General features: G+C 45.9%; 1 pseudogene; it reads right to left on the bottom strand.

The window, feature by feature from the left end:
- Nucleotides 1–243: 243 nt before the first annotated feature.
- On the bottom strand, nucleotides 244–14,026 carry LOC101612229 (annotated as a pseudogene).
- Between the last annotated feature and the right edge of the window lie 4,571 nt (nucleotides 14,027–18,597).

An 18,597-nucleotide genomic window follows, 5' to 3' on the forward strand; every position in this document is an offset into this window, starting at 1 on the left:
TCCCCAACTTTGGATATTGGGGGTCACAGAGGTCCTCACTCATCCTTCCATGTTTTGAGTCAGAGCTCCTAAGAAAATGGAAAACGCACTCATTCCTGCTCCCAGGCCCTTTCAGGAGCCACCTTCCTTGCTGCTCCTCTCCAAAGAGCTGAAGCAAGCGCCGCAGCCTCTGAGCAGTCGGCTGGGTGTGAACTCCATAGACCACAGGATTGAGGGCCGGCAGGACCACCACGTGGAGGATAGTCATAAGAGGTGGATCGGGCTGGGCACTGCACGATGGCCAAAACGGTGAGCCAGGAAGAAGAGAGCGGGTGTGTAGAGAACAATGACTCCAGCGTGGGCCCCACAGGTACCCAGGGTCTTGTGCGGGGCACCGAGGGAGGGCAGGCGGCAGATATGGGAAACACTTAGGAGCCCTAAATCTAGGGCTGGGGACAGCAGTGTGGTGGCCAGTCTGTACCAGATGTTGGAACGTGTGTCTCCACATGCCAGGCAAGCCACTCCCATGTGCCCACAGTTGGTGTGGGGCAGTTCCCTCTGCCCACAATAAGACAGTCTCTGGAGAAGGACCACAGGGGGTGCCATGACACAGGCACCATGAGTCACAGCCGCTACAGCCACCACGCCTACCACGCGCTGGGTCAGCAAAGCCCTGTAGCGCAGAGGCTGGCAAATGGCCAAGTAGAGGTCCATGGCTGCCCCAGCCAGCCGGGAGTTGAATAAGGACCTGAGGAGAAGCTAACCTGAGTGAAAAAAGGCAAACAGACACAAGAAGGAGACCATGCTAGGTGTTTGACAAGGCCTCAAGAGTTTATTCTTACATGTAGGTTTATATAAGGTTGTAGGGGAAAGGGGACGTGGTCAGGGCAAGGAGTTGTAGGGGGAAGGGGACGTAGTTAGGGCAAAGATCACAGAGATACTGGTTAAACCGCAATGCCTTTGTTTCTTCATCAGCTACCGGCAGGATGGGGGCGTGTTCAGCCAGGCGTACGATCCCATTGTTTCTGGTAGTTGAATATTAGGTGAGGAAGTAGAAACTTAACTTGCTATATGGTGGTTTCTGTTAACATGGCCGAGGTCTGGTTCATAGCTCCCAACACATGGCCATGGCCAGCAGCACTGAGGATTCAGTGATGAAGGCCACATGGGCAACAAAGAGCTGAGCTAGAAAAGTCCCAGAGGAGAGCCCCTCAGACAAGCCCCAGAGATCCCCTCAGACAAGTCCCAGAGGAGATCCCCTCAGACAAGCCCCAGAAGAGATCCACTCAGACAAGCCCCAGAGGAGATCCCCTCAGACAAGCCCCAGAGATCCCCTCAGACAAGCCCCAGAGATCCCCTCAGACAAGTCCCAGAGGAGATTCCCTCAGACAAGCCCCAGAGATCCCTTCAGACAAGTCCCAGAGGAGATCCCCTCAGACAAGTCCCAGAGGAGATCCCCTCAGACAAGTCCCAGAGGAGATTCCCTCAGACAAGCCCCAGAGATCCCTTCAGACAAGTCCCAGAGGAGATCCCCTCAGACAAGCCCCAGAGATCCCTTCAGACAAGTCCCAGAGGAGATCCCCTCAGACAAGTCCCAGAGGAGATCCCCTCAGACAAGTCCCAGAGGAGATTCCCTCAGACAAGCCCCAGAGATCCCTTCAGACAAGTCCCAGAGGAGATCCCCTCAGACAAGCCCCAGAGATCCCTTCAGACAAGTCCCAGAGGAGATTCCCTCAGACAAGCCCCAGAGATCCCTTCAGACAAGTCCCAGAGGAGATCCCCTCAGACAACCCCCCAGAGGAGATTCCCTCAGACAAGTCCCAAAGGAGATCTTCTCAGACAAGTCCCAGAGGAGATCTACTCAGACAAGCCCCCAGAGGAGATCCCCTCAGACAAGCCCCCAGAGGAGATCCCCTCAGACAAGCCCCCAGAGGAGATCCCCTCAGACAAGCCCCAGAGCACAGCCGGGGCCTTGGGCACTGCAGAGGTGGCCAGAATCAAGTCAGGCACTGCCAAGAGCCCCAGCAGCTGGTCCAAGGGAGCCCCAAGTGCTTTGTCAACGGCCACCAGCCCCAGTAGGAGGGCATTCCCTGCCAAGGCTGCCATGTACGGCAGGCACACAGGCACGGAGAGCCAGGCATGCAAAGCCTTCAGTCCCCGCGCTCCCAGCAGCACAGAGGGCCCAGGCCCAGGGAGGGCAGCAGGCAGTCCAAGATCCGCCTCCATCTTCGGACCCCACAGGGAAGGAATGCAGTCTACAGAGTGAGGTAGGGGCGAGGATCATGGGTGAGGCTGTTGTAGGATTTTTCTGAGCACTAAATCAGCCACTGTTGTGGAGATCTATCAGGTACCAAATGATAACAGTCCACATGATGGGTCAAAGAATTTGGCATCTAAGCAGTTAATAGCCACACCACCCCTCACGTTGCTGGTAAATCGAGTTAGGATTCAAGTCAAAAGGCATCCCGCTTGACACCATGCTCCCTGACGGCCCTCCTCTCTGGATGGAATGGGCCCCCATCACCGCGGGTAGTTATCTGAACACATCCGCTTCCGTGCGTTCCCTGCACCCTGTGATGTAAGCCAAAAGAAGGAGGTTAGGAATGTCTAGTTTCCAGTCAGTTCCTGTTCCGTGATGCGTTCCCCACGGTGCTTTTCCTACGTTCAGACCAGCTCCACGAAGCGCTGCGCGGTGCAGGGGTCAGCCTCCTGCGGTGTCACTTCCTCTCGTGCTGCCCTGATGGGGGGAGCGCAAGTCTTTCCGTGACCAGTACTGACGTCTGTCCTCACACCCTGCTTCGTGGCTACCCTTTCCTCTGTCCTTTGTGGATAGGAAGTCATGATGGGTTTTATGGAATCACTCTGGGAAAACCAAGCACACAGGTGATTAAGCCTTGGCTGTGGGGGAAGGGACAGGATGGAGTGCGGAGCTTACACTGCAGCCGGTGGCCAGGTCGAAATGGTGGTGCTGAGAGAGGATGACAGACTTTACTTAGCTGAGTTTAAGTGTAATCCCAGCACTTGGGAAACTGAGGCTGAACCATAAGCCCTACGTCAAAAAATAAATAAAACACACACACACGCACACAATTTCCTGGGAGGTGGGATGTGGTGTGCTGATCCTTGTCCTACAGTGTGAGGAGCCTGGAGCGGGAGAGCAGAGAACAGGGCCTCCTACGCTATTCAAGATTCTGGGTCTTCACTCACATACCCTCACCCGGACTCCACAGAGCAGAGACACATTAAAACTCAAACTAACTGCCGGGTGTGGTGGCGCACGCCTTTAATCCCAGCACTCTGGAGGCAGAGGTAGGAGGATCGCCGTGAGTTCAAGGCCACCCTGAGACTACAGAGTGAATTCCAGGTCAGCCTGGACTAGAAAGAAACCCTACCTCGAACAAAAAAAGAAGAAAGAAAATTCAAACTAGTGAGTTGGAGAGATGGCTTAGCGGTGAAGGCACATGCCTGTGAAGCCTACGGACCCTGGTTCAGTTCTCCAGGTCCCACGCTACCCAGACGCATAAGGGGGCGCATGCGTCTGGAGTTCGTTTGCAGTGGCTAGAGGCTCTGACGCACCCATTCTCACTCTCTCTCTCTCTCTTCCTCCCTCTCTCTGTCTTAATAAATCAATAAATAAAAATAAGATCTTTAAAATTCAGATTAGAGTTTCCCACATGGTAGTCTTACTGGCTTAGGAATTAGAGCTTCTTTCTGATGGGTGAGGCTTTGCCATGTCATGAGGCCCAGCCTTGACCCCTCACCACAGGGCCCCACAGGCTCCTCTGGACCTTGAGAACATTTTGCTGACGGGGTGGGGGTCACTTACCACAGGGCAGGTTACCAGGAACAGAAGATATGAATTCCCTCAGTAACTGGGCACATCTGTTCCCAAACCACAAGGCAAGCACAGCCTGTACCCTGGCAAGGGCCTCAACATTAAGCCCTGTACTCAAAGTGCGGGCTCTACTAACATACTTCCCCTTGGAAGCATTCCAGGGACAGCTCACCTAGTTCCTTCATAGCCACAGCACATGCTGCTCCTTCCATCTGTCCCTATAAGCTAAGTGAGGAGGAGGGGAAAGCGGGGGACTCACGTCGCCCCTTCAGCCTCAGAGCCGACCTGGCTCTCTGTAGGCCCGACGAAGCCCCCATCTTCTGCCTGCCCACTCTGCTGGCTCTCTTACCACACTCCGCGCAGGCCTCACCATGGCAGCTTCCTTTGAAAACCCAGTTTCTCCAAGGGGCATGCAGAGGAAGGAAGGAAGGAAGGAAGGAAGGAAGGAAGGAAGGAAGGAAGGAAGGAAGGAAGGAAGGAAGGAAGGAAGGAAGTAAGTAGGGTCTCTTCTCCCTGAACTCCCAAGACAGGACTGGCTGTGGATCATGATGCTTTTGCAGGCATGCTGTGCTTTTTCATGCTCCTTCCAAGGATCAGGAAACCCAGACGCCGAGAGGACGAGCTCCCTCAGAGCCGGGGCCGCATACAAGACCCACACTTGGTCCTGCAGCAGGACCGTTCCTTCTTCAGGCTCCTAGCCTCCTTCACAGGACAACAGTGTTCTTCTCAGCAGAAACCGCCTGTGCCACTCACCTAGATTCTAACCCTCTATCTGACTTTGCCTCTCCTCTTCTAACCTAAGGCTCTTACACAGCACTCACATGTGAACTCTTTACCAATACCCGTCCCCGGGACACCGCTCATCCAGGAGCCAGCTGGGGACTAACATTGACCCCTACCCTCTGCTGTCTCCTCCTCCACATGATTCCAGACCAAAGCTGACAAAGAAGACACCATCTCCCTGACCTCTTTCCTGTTGATCCTCCTCAGGTCAGCCCTCAGCTCCTCTGAGCCACTCCAAGTCAGAGCGACTCACATGTCCAGTCCTGCGTAAGAGACTGGAGGGACAGGGTCTTCCCTCCAGGTCAGAGCAGAGAACAGAAGCACTTACTAAGGGCAGGGTAGAAGAAGACATAGAGGAGCTGCGCAGATAGCTTAGTGAATAAGAGTACTTGCTGAGCAAGCATGAGGACCTGAATTTGATCCCTAGCACCCACATAAAAAGCTAGGTGGGAGCTGGAGGGATGGCTTAGCAGTTAAGGCATTTGCCTACAAAGCCAAAGGATCTGGGTTTGATTCCCCAGGTCCCACATTAGCCAGATGCACAAGGAGACACACATGTCACATGTCTGGAGTTCATTTGCAGTGGCTGGAGGCCCTAAGCGCACCCATTCTCCCCCCTCTCCCCCTCCCTCCCTCCCTCCCTCCCTCTTTCTCTGTCAAATGAATAAAAAGCTAGGTGGGGTTGTGTATTCCAGAATCCCCAGAAGTGAAGGAAAGTAGAGCCAGGAGGCTCTTTGGGGCATGCTGCTCAGCCAGTCCCAGTGCAAACCAGCACAAGCTCTGGGTTCAGCGAGAGACTCCGCCTCGAGGAAGTAAGGTAGAAGAGTGACAGAGAAGGTCCCAAGGTCCTCCAGCCCCTGCATGTGCGCACACAAAGCATACACATTTGCACACACGTGTGCGTGCACCACATAAGCTCATACACATTACCCATACCCCAAAGAAGAAAAGGAAGAGGGGAGGAAACAAAAGAAGGATAGTGAAAAAGTTGAAGAAGTAAGCATGAAATGGTCCCTTTTTTCCCTCTACAATTTGAGGAGACTCTGCAGCGTGGAGCCCTAGTTTAACAGAAGAGCAGCCCTCCCCTGATTTTGGAAATGGAAGAGGTAGGATGGTACAAAGGTATGTGTTTCTTGTTCCTATTTATTCTCATTTCAGGACGTTGTTACGATCCAGAGCAGGCTCTCTCTGGATGCCAGGCTGTCTAGGTGTCCTGGTTCTGCATGAACTTGGACATGATCTTGACCCTTTCTTTGGGCCTTAATTTTCTCATGTCTAAATTGAAGATAACCAAAGATACATCTACTTTACACAGGACATTGTAAGGGACAAATCGGAGACGTGTAATGTAATGTAGTGAATCTAACTACATGCGGCTGCACAGCGCTTTCAACGTAGTAACCAATTGGCACACGTTGTTATTATTGCGGTCATCCCTTTCGTTGCCCTTCACTGAATCCTTTTATGAACTTTTCTGCTGTATTCTTAGTTCTCAGTCTCATAATGAAGAGTCTTTTAATAATCTTAATTTTAAAAAAGTGTCACGGGTTGGGGAACTAAAGTAAAGATTTTTCAACAACAGAATTGGCCTCAGTTTTTTTTGTTTTGTTTTGTTTTTAACTGACTCGAAGACAGAATGAAAGATTTTGGTTACATCGGGATAGGTAAAAGAGAGGACTTCTTTTGCCAATAGAGACAGTCGAAATGGGCTGGTTATAAGACTAAATAAAGTGAGAAACACTGTGGTGCTGTCCTAAAACTCTCTCTTTCCTCACCATTGTGACCCAAGACACTGAGACAGAGAAAGGATGGCAAGGGCTCACAGCCCAGCCTCGAGTATGAAAGCACACCGCCCTTCACCCCACCCCGCCGAGGAAGAGAGAGCTGAGCTCAGCGGGGGAAGGAGCGTTCGCTGCAGCCCAGCAGAGCACAGCAGTAGGACCCTACTCCACCTGCTCTCTTTTTGTTGTTCTGTTAAATATATATATCTCATTTCATAGTTTTGACCTTTGGTGTTGGGGTCAGTCGGTCCAGGCAGAGATGAAGGGGGGCATGACTTCTCACCTCTCTGCTGTAGAGGCTGCATTAAAGATGAGAAGGTAGCCCATCCCTAGGCGTCCAGTGCTACCTCCGCCCTTGTTTCTCCAGCTCATCCACTCAGCTGACGGTGCATGTTCCTGTGGTGCACCTGAGAGAAATCAGACACAGGCAAAAAGGATTTATGAGCATCTCCTGTGAGCACCCCGGGGGCCCTAAACTCTAGGCCCCTGTAGGCCTGAGGTCTCAGCTGTGTGGTGTTAGTGAGGAATTAAACCAAGATCCAAGGCTATCTCTATGGACTATTGTTTGTATTCCCGCAGAGTACCCGGATGGAAAAAACAGCCTGGGCTTTTGAATGAAGCTTTGCTACTGTGCATCCTGATCACTTGCCTTAACTCATCTGAGCTTAAATATTTCTCTGTATAATAAGGATTACATACCTTCCTCGCCCCCCCACCAAAAAAAAAGTGGCTGTGAAATTAATAACATACACAATGCACCAACAAATGCCTTGGGCTCATGAGTTAGGAGAGCACTAAAAAGGCTGTTTGACTTGGCAACAGTATCTAGAAGACCAACTCTACCTGAGATGCCAGCTAGACCCACAGAGAAGAGCTTGTGTCCCAATAATAGGTACTGTTGTCACATAGCACTTCCCCTACCTCAAAAAACATACAACCTTCTATTTAGAGGCACTTAATAGCTTTCTAAAAATGTCACCACAGAGATCTAAGTTCATACTTGCTTTTAGTCCCTGGCTGATATGAAGTTTTAACTGGGTATATACTCAGAGGACAAACTCATAACTTAACAAATATAACCTTTGTAAAAACAAAAAATAAAGAAATAAATAGGGCTGGGGATATGGCTTAGCAGTTAAGGCATTTGCCTCAGAAGCCTAAGGATCCAGGTTCAATTCCGCAGGACCCACGTCAGCCAGATGCCTCATGTGTCTGGAGTTTATTTGCAGTGGCTGGAGGCCCAGGCATGTCCATTATTGCTTTCTCTCTATCTACCTCTTTCTCTCTCTCTCTCTCTCAAATAAATGAATAAATAAAATATTTTGAAAAAAGAAATAAATAGCTGGGTGTGGTGGCACACGCCTTTAATCCCAGCACTCGGGAAGCAGAGGTAGGAGGATTGCCATGAGTTCGAGGCCACCCTGAGGCTCCATAGTGAATTCCAGGTTAGCCTGGGCTAGAGTGAGACCCTACCTCAAAAACCAAAAAAATAAATAAAAATAACAACAGCAAAAAATATTATACAAGTGGCTGGGACATGGCTCAGTAGGTAAGAGTGCTGACAAGCAAGCATGAGATTCTGAGGGTCTGATTCACCCTGAGCTCAATTCTCAGCACCCTTATAAACAGCTGGGCATGGCCACACATGCCTGCAACCACAGTCATGTGGGGAACAGAGACTAGAGAGCAACCGGGGCTTGTTGGTCAGCCAATCTTAAGTAAAAGGGCAGCTCTGAATTTAGTGAGAGACTCTATCTCTAGGAAAAATGCAGATGAGAAACAGAAGAGGACGTCTAACATTCTTCTCTGGCCTCCACATATGCATGGGACTCACACCTCTGTATGCACACATCACACCACACCATACATACCACACACACGCACATCCATGCATACACATGTGCAAAAGTAAAATAAGCATGAAAAATTATACAATTATACATTTGTTATTGTAAAATGCTCTGATAACTTCTCATATTGAGCTTCTTCCTTATGGAGTGGTTTGTGTGTGTGCGTGTGTGTGTGTGTGCATGTGTGCTTCTATGCTTATTATAACCTAGAGCATATGGAAGTATTATTATGATAGAGTCCAGAGGGCATAAAGGGCAATCCCAGTGTGCAAATGTGAGGACTTGGTCCTGGGACCCTCAGTGAAGAGCCTAGCTTGTACTATTTCTTGTAATACATGAAGAAAAGTACAATTTAGTTATTAACTAGAGAAATGATCCCTGAAAGAAAGTGGTGCATATACATAATGGATTTTTTAATTTTTTATTGACAACTTCTATACTTACAGACAATAAACTATGATCATTCCCTTCCCCTCCCCCCACTTTCCCTCTCTCCATTAGTCTGTCTTTAATTTTGATGTCATCGACATATGGATTTTTTTTCAGCCAGAAATAGAATGAAGTCGTATCATTCACAGAAAAATAGATGCAACTGGGAAAGATCACATTAGATCAATTAAACCAGTCTCAGAGAGACAAATATCATCTGTTTCTTCTCGTTTGTGGTTCCTAGATTGTATATAGGTATATAAAATTGTGTGTGCGTATATGACATGAAGTACAAGTGAAATTGCCTAGTGGAACAAAGGGGATTAACAGGAAAGAGAAGGGCATGGAAAGGAAGAGTGGGGGGTTTCAGGGGTGTGCTCAATGTAAAGTATACACTTGTATAAAATAGTTCAGCCACAAATTATAGCCTTGAAGACTTGTAGCTATCAGTCCATATGAGTTAGATAAATTAAGAGGCAAGAGGCAAGCTCATTTGACAGGTATTGATAGACACAGTATTATGGGCGTACAGGTAGTGTTTGTTCTAGGTATAAATTCAGTTGTCTAGGTTGAGGTGGGAGCAAATGAGATTAGGAAATGAGTATGAATAAAATCCAAGAAACAACAGAAATATAATATACAATACAACTGAAGAATAGGACTGGAGAGATCGCTCAGCAAATAAAAGGGCTTGCTGTGTAAGCTTGAGGACCTAAATTCAATCCCCTGCACCCATGTAGAAAGCCTAATGCTGCCGGACAGGGTGGTGCATGCCTTTAATCCCAGCACTTGGGAGGCAGTAGGAGGAGGATTACTGTGAGTTCGAGGCCACCCTGAGACTACGTAGTGAATTTCAGGTCAGCCTGGGCAAGAGCAGGACCCTACCTTGAAAAACAAAAACAGGGCTGGAGAGATGGTTTAGCGGTTAAGTGCTTGCCTGTGAAGCCTAAGGACCCCAGTTCAAGGCTCTATTCCCCAGGACCCACATTAGCCAGATGCACAAGGGGGCACACGCGTCTGGAGTTCGTTCTCTCTCTCTGCCTCTTTCTCTGTCTGTCGCTCTCAAATAAATAAATAAAAATAAAACCAAAAAAAATTAAAAAAAAAAAAGCCCAGTGCCAAATACGGTGGAGACAAGAGAACTTCTGACCTCACTGGTGAGCGAGTCTGACAATAAATAAATAAACGGCGGCTCTAGGGTTAATGGGAGACTCTGTCTCAAGGAAGCAACATGGAGAAGCTACAGAGGGGCTGGAGAGATGGCTTAGTGGCTAAGGTGCTTGCTTGCAAAACCTAAGGACCCAGGTTCCACTCCTCACATCCCACATAGGCCAGATGCACAAGGCAATGTGAGCATAGAAGGTGGTGCATGCATCTAGACTTCAATTGCAACGGCTGGGGCCCTAGCACACCAATTCTCTCACTCTCTCTCTCTCTCTCTTTCCTCTCTCTCTTGTTCTCTCTCATTAAAACGTGTGCCACCACACCCAGCAAAAAAAAAAAAAATCTATAGAGGGGGACATATACATCTGCACAGACATTATACCACACACACACACACACAAAAAAAATCACTAAAACATAGTTACCCATGGAAAGTCTGAAAGAGAAAATGTTAGAAGCAATTAATTATCTCTACTATTTGTAGAAAACTACTAAATTCTGAAGATGGAAAGGCAAAACAAATCATAATGTATTGGTAGAGTCTTATGGCTTAAATGTGAATGCCCCCACAGGCCATGTGGTTCCCAGATGGTGGCTCTGTTTGGGGGGCCAGGCTGTGGGAGATGAGTCACCGTCCACCTTGCTTCTGGTCCCACCCTCTGCTGCCTGGCCCACCAAGACTTGAATGAGTCATGCTGACAGCTCCCACAGCCATGATCCAAGCTGCTCCATCCACCATAACTTTTTCTGCCACCATGACAAACTCTATACTCTTTGAGGTAAAATAAATAAATAAATAAATAAATAAATAAATAAATAAATAAATAAAATAACCCTCTCCTCACTTAAGTTGTATTTGTTGAAATTTCCACCCCCAAAGAGGAGTAAAGCGACCCATGCAGGTCTGTAATATATGGTGAGGAATTTGTATAAGAAGAGAAATTTTCACAAAGTGTATATGTGTGTGTGTGTTCGTGTGTCTGTGTATAATTAAACAAATTTATGCATGAGTTACCGACTGATTTTTGCACCATCATCATTTTGTCAGTTTCAGATCGTAACACTGTCATCCCATTCATGATCAGATAATGGAACAGAAAATTTACCAACTGCCACACCAGCAAAAGCCATGTACAGTTATGGCTATAAATCTAATCTTTGGGAAAGAGAAACTCCACCTAACCTTTTTTCTTCTCTCATGAACACTAAAGAATGGGTGGAGGGGGCTGGAGGGATGGCTTAGCGGTTACGACGTTTGCCTGCAAAGCCAAAGGACCCAGGTTCGACTCCCCAGGACCCACATTAGCCAGACGCACAAGGGGGTGCACGTGTCTGGAGTTCATTTGCAGTGGCTGGAGGCTCTGACATGCCCATTCTCTCTCTCTCTCTCTCTCTCTCCCTCTTTCTCTGTCAAATAAATAAATATAAATTAAAAAAAAAAAAGAACGGGTAGAGGAGGCATTTAAAATGAAAACAATGAATACTTAGTTTGAACGCTATGGACAGTGACTCACCTATTTTCTCCTTTTAGCTCTGATCTTCAGAGGTAAGAAAGTAAACATTAAAAAATCAGAAAGGTCACATGTGAAAACTGAGATGCATATAGGGTTGTCAACAAAGAGGCCATATAGATGCAGAAAGAAATATGTATTCTCTAGGGGAGGAGGTGGGAACCATAATAACAGATATTTGGGCCAGAGACAGCGAGTGGGAGGAGGAAGACAAGAGTGCAGACAATGGTCCCTTCTTTTTAAATCCCGTCTTCTTTCATGAAAGCCATTCATGCATGCTATGAATAATCTTGAGGCCGAGCACCTACAAAATGAACAAGGGTATGTGCTTTCAAGTTGCCTCAGTTCACCATCTATCCTCACATCCTCAGGAAGCTTTTAGAAACATCTACTCTGGACTAATCCACGTTCTCAGCATGGTGGAAATTACCAGAAAGGAGTAAAAATACCAGAAAATCTTCTGGAATCTATGAACACATTTAGCCATCTGGCCCAAAAAACATAATTCTCATAAAGTATGATGAGGCTTAAATTAATATAACTAGGTTTCTGTGTGTCTGGCTTTCCATGGGTACTGAGGAATTAAACCCAGACACATAGGCTTTGCAAGCAAGCCATTCAACCACTTAGCCATCTCCCCAGCCATAAGATAATCAGTTTTCTGATAGAAGTGTCTTCCTTACCTAGTCACTATATTCATCATTATCCTTTTATTTGTAAAGCTGCTGCTTTTATTTATTTACTCTTTTAATTATATTTTCTGGGTGTCACTATTCCAAGGCTGACCTGGAATTCACTCTGTGGATCCAAACTAGACTTGAACTCATGATGATCCTCCTATCTTAGCCTTCTAAATTCTGGAATTAAAGGCATGCACCCCACTAGGCTGTTATTTGAAAGTACTGAATTTACTACTTTGTGTGATTGCTTAGTTGTCATAAGCTCCACAGCAGCAAGGCAGGGCCTCCTCTGCAGTCAGCCTTCTCAATTCTCAGCGCTTAAAACAATATCAAGAATTCAGCAAATTCTCAACGATTTTCTAAATAAAATGATAAATTTCAAAAGAAGCCAAATTACCTAGGAACTTGAAATTCAAGCTAGATAATTGTGGGTCTGCAGTGATCTACAGAAAGAACACAAGGGGGCTAGTGACGTGGCTCAGTTGGCTTACCTAGAATGCACTCCAACACAAGGAAACCAGGTGTGGTCCACCCAACCGTAATCCCAGCACCTGCAAGATACAGCAGGGTGACCAGGAGTTCGAAGTTATTCTTGACTACATAGTGAATTTGATGCTGAGGGAAAGAGAGAGAGAGAAGGAGAGAGAAAGAACTTCTCTTCACACACCTTGAGAAGTATTGTAGAAACTCCTCAGAACCCAGCTCCTCATAACAGGCTTGAAAACCACTGGGCTCCATCTATTCCACATGTTAGTGGTCTGTAACTACGCTTCTCTGATCCTCCTTTGGAAAACACGTTGTATTTTCTAAATCCTTGCATGAGGGCTTTGCAGTGGCTTACTGAGATGAGGAAGTGTCACTTTATTGTGATCTTCCCTCCTCATGCCTCCTCTTCACTACTGAAATGTCCCTGTGGTCTCTTACAATCAAAGAGCTGCAAGTCTGCAGAAGAGAGCTTCACAGGTCTTCTGACCTGTGTGGTTGAATCTTGCGCTTTAGTGTCTGGGGAAGCTGGCTTGAGGTCTAAGTACTGTGGGAAGTCTAACCCTTTATCCGGATTTCTTTTCTGTGGTTATATTTTCATGGCACAACCTCTGTGGTTCACATTCTCGATGTATGTTGGAACCCCGAAGCTCTTCTCCCAACCCAGCACCGTAGCCAGCACCCCCAGCACAGATACACATAATAACTCTCCCATTCCTGTTGCAACATGCTGACTGAGTTGATTATGGTAGACGTGGACCAAAGGGTTTGGGGAAGGAATGGAGAACATATTTAATGGTAATTATACAAAAGCATAAAATGTACAATTAAATAGGATGAAATATCACCATACGTGTTCTAAATATCAGCATCCAGTGGAAAAGTGTTAGGGGAGGAGGGAGGGAATTACCATGAGATTTTTTTTTATAATCATGGAAAATGTTAATAAAAATTAAAAATAAATAAATAAATATCAGCATCCATCTGCTAATCTCTTTTTTGTATTTTATTATTTATTTGTTTGTTTGAGAGACAGAGAGAGAGAGAGAGAGAATAAATGCACCAGGGAGACCAGCCACTGCAAACAAACTCCAGATGCATGCACCACCTAGTGCATCTGGCTTATGTGGATTCTGGGGAGTCTAACCTGGGTCCTGAGGATTCACAAAGGTAGGTGTGTCAGCAAGAACCCATCTGGGAGGACGATTCAGAAACATTGGAAGGAGATGCTCACCGTGATCCTGATGATAGTCTTGGGAGTCAAGATGGAGGTGTATCTCAATGGGGAGCAGATGGTCATGTAGCGACCAAACGCCATGGGCATCAGGATAGCTGAAGCCAGGACAAAACTGTGGTGGAGGACGAACACTTGTGTCAGGCATCCTGGGAATGTGACTTCTCAAGCCCCCAGCCAAAAGGTACCGAGTGTTTCAGACACCCCAGCCGTGGACATCATGAGATCATTCATGACCAGCGTGGAAGAACGCAGGTTCGGGAAGGCTCCATGGCACGGAGGTAGAGGAGGATGCATGCCCTACAGCAGCTGGGACACAGATGGCACCGAACGGAATCCCAATCAAGCCATGGAATTGCTCCAGGCCTGGGGACTCCACCAAAGTGAAGGGCCCTGGGTCGTAACTGCTCAAGTTGAAGGTGACCATGACAGACCAAGATGGCACCAAGCCTCAGGTCCTAAGAACAGAGAATGATAAAGGACATTTGGGGTCACTTGAGTCACTCTCACCTTCAACCAAATCATCAACATCAACTCCTAAACTCAGAGTAACAAAATAATATAGAATAAATATGTGGTGGTTTGAGTCAGGTGTCCCCCATAAACTTAAGTGTTCTGAATGCTAGGTTCCCAGCTGATGGAGATTTGGGAATTAATGTCTCCTGGAGGGCGGACCTATGGGTATTAAAGCCAGTTTCCCCTTGCCAGTGTTTGGCACATCCTCCTGTTGCTGTGGTCCACCTTATGTTGGTCAGGAGGTGATGTCCACCCTCTGCTCATGCCATCGTTTTCCCCTGCCATCGTGGAGCTTCCCCTCGAGCCTGTAAGCCAAAATAAATCTTTTTCCCAGAAACTACTCTTGGTTGGGTGATTTCTACCAGCAAGGCGAACCTGACTGCAACAAAATATATCATGCACAGGAAAGTCAAAAGAAATCAGCATTAATAACGTACTGCCTGAAACTTTTTCCCTGGGGAGACACAGACACACGTCACCCAGATGGGGCACAGATGACAGAGTGAAGCACAATTACAATAAAACTGATTTTGGTGAGCTCACCCTCACATAGGTTGTGACTCACAGAAGTTGCATCTCTCAAACTCACTGTGTGCCCTGCAGGTAGCCAGAGAGGGTTGAAGAGTCTCCCTCCAAGCAGACACTACATAGAACCTTAGGGTGGAGCTCAGGACCTTTATGTTTTAGCTTTCTCAGGCTTGTGAACCGACTGGGTCTCCTGAGTATTCCCTCCCCAGGAGGGAATATTTCAATTCCAAAGAAACTACTTTGCAACATAATGGTAGCGGCAGCTTGCATAAACAAGGTAGTCCTAGACACATCAATGTAGATCATTTCTATATAAAGAAAATCTTTTTTTTTCCAGCCAAGTTTTCCAGAGAGCTTTCTACTTTGTTTATGCTCTAGATTACATACTGTCTTCTGATAAAAGTTTCATTACAGGATGCACTTTGCCATGGGTAAGTAGCTTACGGTTTTCAGAACTTATGGATATCATTACTTAAGAGCTGCTTGCCTGACACAATAGAACACCCATCAGTGAAAATACTTGCTGATGGGCTAGAGAGATGGCCTCACAGTTAGGGTGTTTGCCTGCAAAGCCCAAGGGCCCAGGTTCGATTCCCCAAGACCCATGTAAGCCAGATGCACAAGGGGCATATACATCTGGAGTTCATCTGCAGTGGCGTGCCCATTCTATCAGAGAAGACTCTGTCCAAAAGGCAGTGTTTCTTTGTAAACACAAGTTCTGTTAGACACAAGCCTTGTGCTTTCTCAGTGCACATGAACGTGTGGCACACTTACTTTCTCTCATACATTTCACCATCATATGCCCACACATAATGGGCATGGTTATAAATTCTATACACACACACACTCACGCTCACACACACAAAAATATCAACATAGGGGCTGGAGAGATGGCTTAAAGGTTAGTGCATTTGCCTGCAAAGCCAAAGGATCCCAATTCTATTCTCCAGGATCCACATAAACCAGATGCAATGGGGGCGCATGCATCTGGAGTTCATTTACAGCGACTAGATGCCCTGGTCTGCCCAGTCTCTCTCTCTCACACACATACACACACAAATAAATAAATAACATATATTTTAAAAAAAAATATCTCTACATAGTGTTTGTGACTAGATTTTGTCACTGCCATATGCTTTTCTTGGACTCAGCTCAAAGAGTCTTCCATTCACCAGACTATAACTTAGTTAACTACTCTTCCACCTTAGTTCTTTCGCTCTCTTCTCTCTCTTTTCTTCTCTTCTGGCTTTCCAATACTTCCTCACCTATGTATAAAAGGTTCTTTCTGGGAGCCACCCAAGCCTCTCCTGCAGTAGTTCCTCGTTTGGGTTCTAGGTTCTGAGAACAGTCCAGACTTCAGTTGGCCACAGCCCATTGCCCCTGCTGTGTGTTCCTGTCCTGTGGGTTAGTCACCTCCACCTTGAGTCTCTGATTCCATGCGCCTAGAACTCTCCTGGCATTTACATTAGAAACCTGGGCAGGCTCTACACCCTTTCTGCTGAAAAGCTGTCTCCTAGGCCACACCTGTACTCAAACACACACACGGTGCTAACATCCTGACCATAGACTTGAACCCAAAGTTGACCATCTGGTCTGACACATTAAGAGGAAATGCACATTTTATATTCTTCCATGCTCTCCAATGTAAGAAAGGTTCACACATCTGTTTCCAAAGCATTCACAAAAACATGTATGTGCAGAAACACAGTTAACCCTTGCTCGCCTTTGTCCAATCATACACCACAAAGTGAGCAAATCCACATGACAGTTTTTTGGGGTTTATCTTCAACAAGTCAGTGCTACTAAAAGGGCAGAGGAGTGAAATGAAGAAAAATAATTTCTAGCTTAAATAAATGTAAGATATATAACAAACAAATTCAATATTCTTGATTGAATTCTGTTTAAATTATCTAGATTAGTAAATTGGAAAATTTATTTTATTTTTGGTTTTTCAAGGTAGGTTCTCACTCTAGCCTAGGCTGACCTGGAATTCGCGATGTAGTCTTAGGGTGGCCTCAAACTCTTGGCGATCCTCCTACCTCTGCCTCCCAAGTGCTGGGATTAAAGGCGTGCACCACCACACCCAGTGGAAATTTTATTTTTAATTGAAAAATAATGATTATCTATTTTATGGGAAAAAATATGATGCTTTGATTTATGTTTACAATGTGGGGAAGCTAATTAAATCTACTACCAAGCTGGGCGTGGTGACACACGCCTTTAATCCCAGCACTCAGGAGGCAGAGATAGGAAGAGCGCCATGAGTTTAAGGCTACCCTGAGACTACATCGTGAATTCCAGGTCAGCCTGAGTTAGAGTAAGACCCTACCTCAAAAAACCAAAAAAATAAATAAAGAAAGAAAAATAAAAAACAATTCTACTACCTTACAGTGCTTATCATCTGTGTGGTAAAAACATTGTCAGAGCCACACGTTGGGACATTATGCACAGAGACATTGCCTCTTACCAATAACTGATGGCGAACCCCACAGTTCACGACCCACATTCCCCAACGAGGAGGGTCCCCATGGAGGGGAGAGGATAGGAAGAGGCTAACAATGGTACCAACCCAGCTGTGTACACACTGTGTACATAACTAATAAAAAAGTTTAATTTAGAAATTTAAGAATTTTGAAATATATATTGTGTTATTATTTATTATAGCTATTAATATATAATATCTGTCATTAAAATTTATTCATTTTGCCACACTGGGAAGTGAACTTTAAACATGCAGTACAAGCATTCTACCATGTAGCTATATCTCCAGTCCCAAAGTTTATTCCTACGAAAATCTGTACTATTTGATCAACATGTTACCTCTCTCTCTAACTACTCAGTTCTCCTAGCATATGTAAAGCTATATTTCTTTAACAAATGCAATACTTTAATATTTTTGGTCTTATAATAAAAGACAAGGATCCCTTTTTTTCAAAATTAATCTTTTGGGCTGGAGAGATTGCTCAGTGGTTAAGGCATTTAACCTAATGCAAAGCCTAATGACCCAAGTTCAATTCCCCAGTACTCATGTAAAGAAGAGGTACAAAGTGGCACATGCATCTGAAGTGGCTAGAGGCCCTGGTCTACTCATTCTCTCTCTCTGCCAGGAGTGGTGGCATACACCTTCAATTCCAGCACTCAGGAGACTAAAGGAGAAGAATCGATGTGAGTTCAAGGCTAGCCTTTGGACTACATAGTGAATTCCAGGTTACCCTGGGCTAGAGAGAGACCTTACCTCAAACTACCTAAAAAAAAAAAAAAGAAGAAAAGCAGGGCTGGAGAGAGGGCTTAGAGGTTAAGGTGTTTGCCTGCGAAGTTCTAAGGACCCAAGTTTGATTCCCCAGTATCTAGGTAAGCCAGATGCACATGGTGGTACATGTATCTGGAGTCCCTTTGCAGTGGCTAGAGGCCCTGGTGTGCCCATTTTCTCTCTCTGTCTCTCTCTCTCTTTCTTTCACATAAATAAATAAAAATAAATTTTAAAATTATCTAGAACCTTACAGATAACCCCTTTTCTACTGTGTCTCATAAACTATTTTATGATATATTTGAAAACAAAATGAGCACGAGATACCAATCATTTTATTGTCCTAATTAATTTTTTTACATTATTTTAGAGAAGCCATGGGCTTCAGAAGCAAAATAAATATTTATTATCTTCTACACTCCTAGTTTATTTTCCTATAACCAGACAGACTGAGTATACTAAAATACTAAAACAACAATGGAAAGCAAAAACACAATTTTTATTAATAAGGAAATTTCCATCAGTCCTTTCTTTGAGGCCACTGGCTGTCAGTCAGTGGACCAGCCTGTCCTACCTG

This window comes from Jaculus jaculus, chromosome 3 (assembly GCF_020740685.1).
Source record: "Jaculus jaculus isolate mJacJac1 chromosome 3, mJacJac1.mat.Y.cur, whole genome shotgun sequence".
NCBI lineage: Eukaryota > Metazoa > Chordata > Mammalia > Rodentia > Dipodidae > Jaculus > Jaculus jaculus.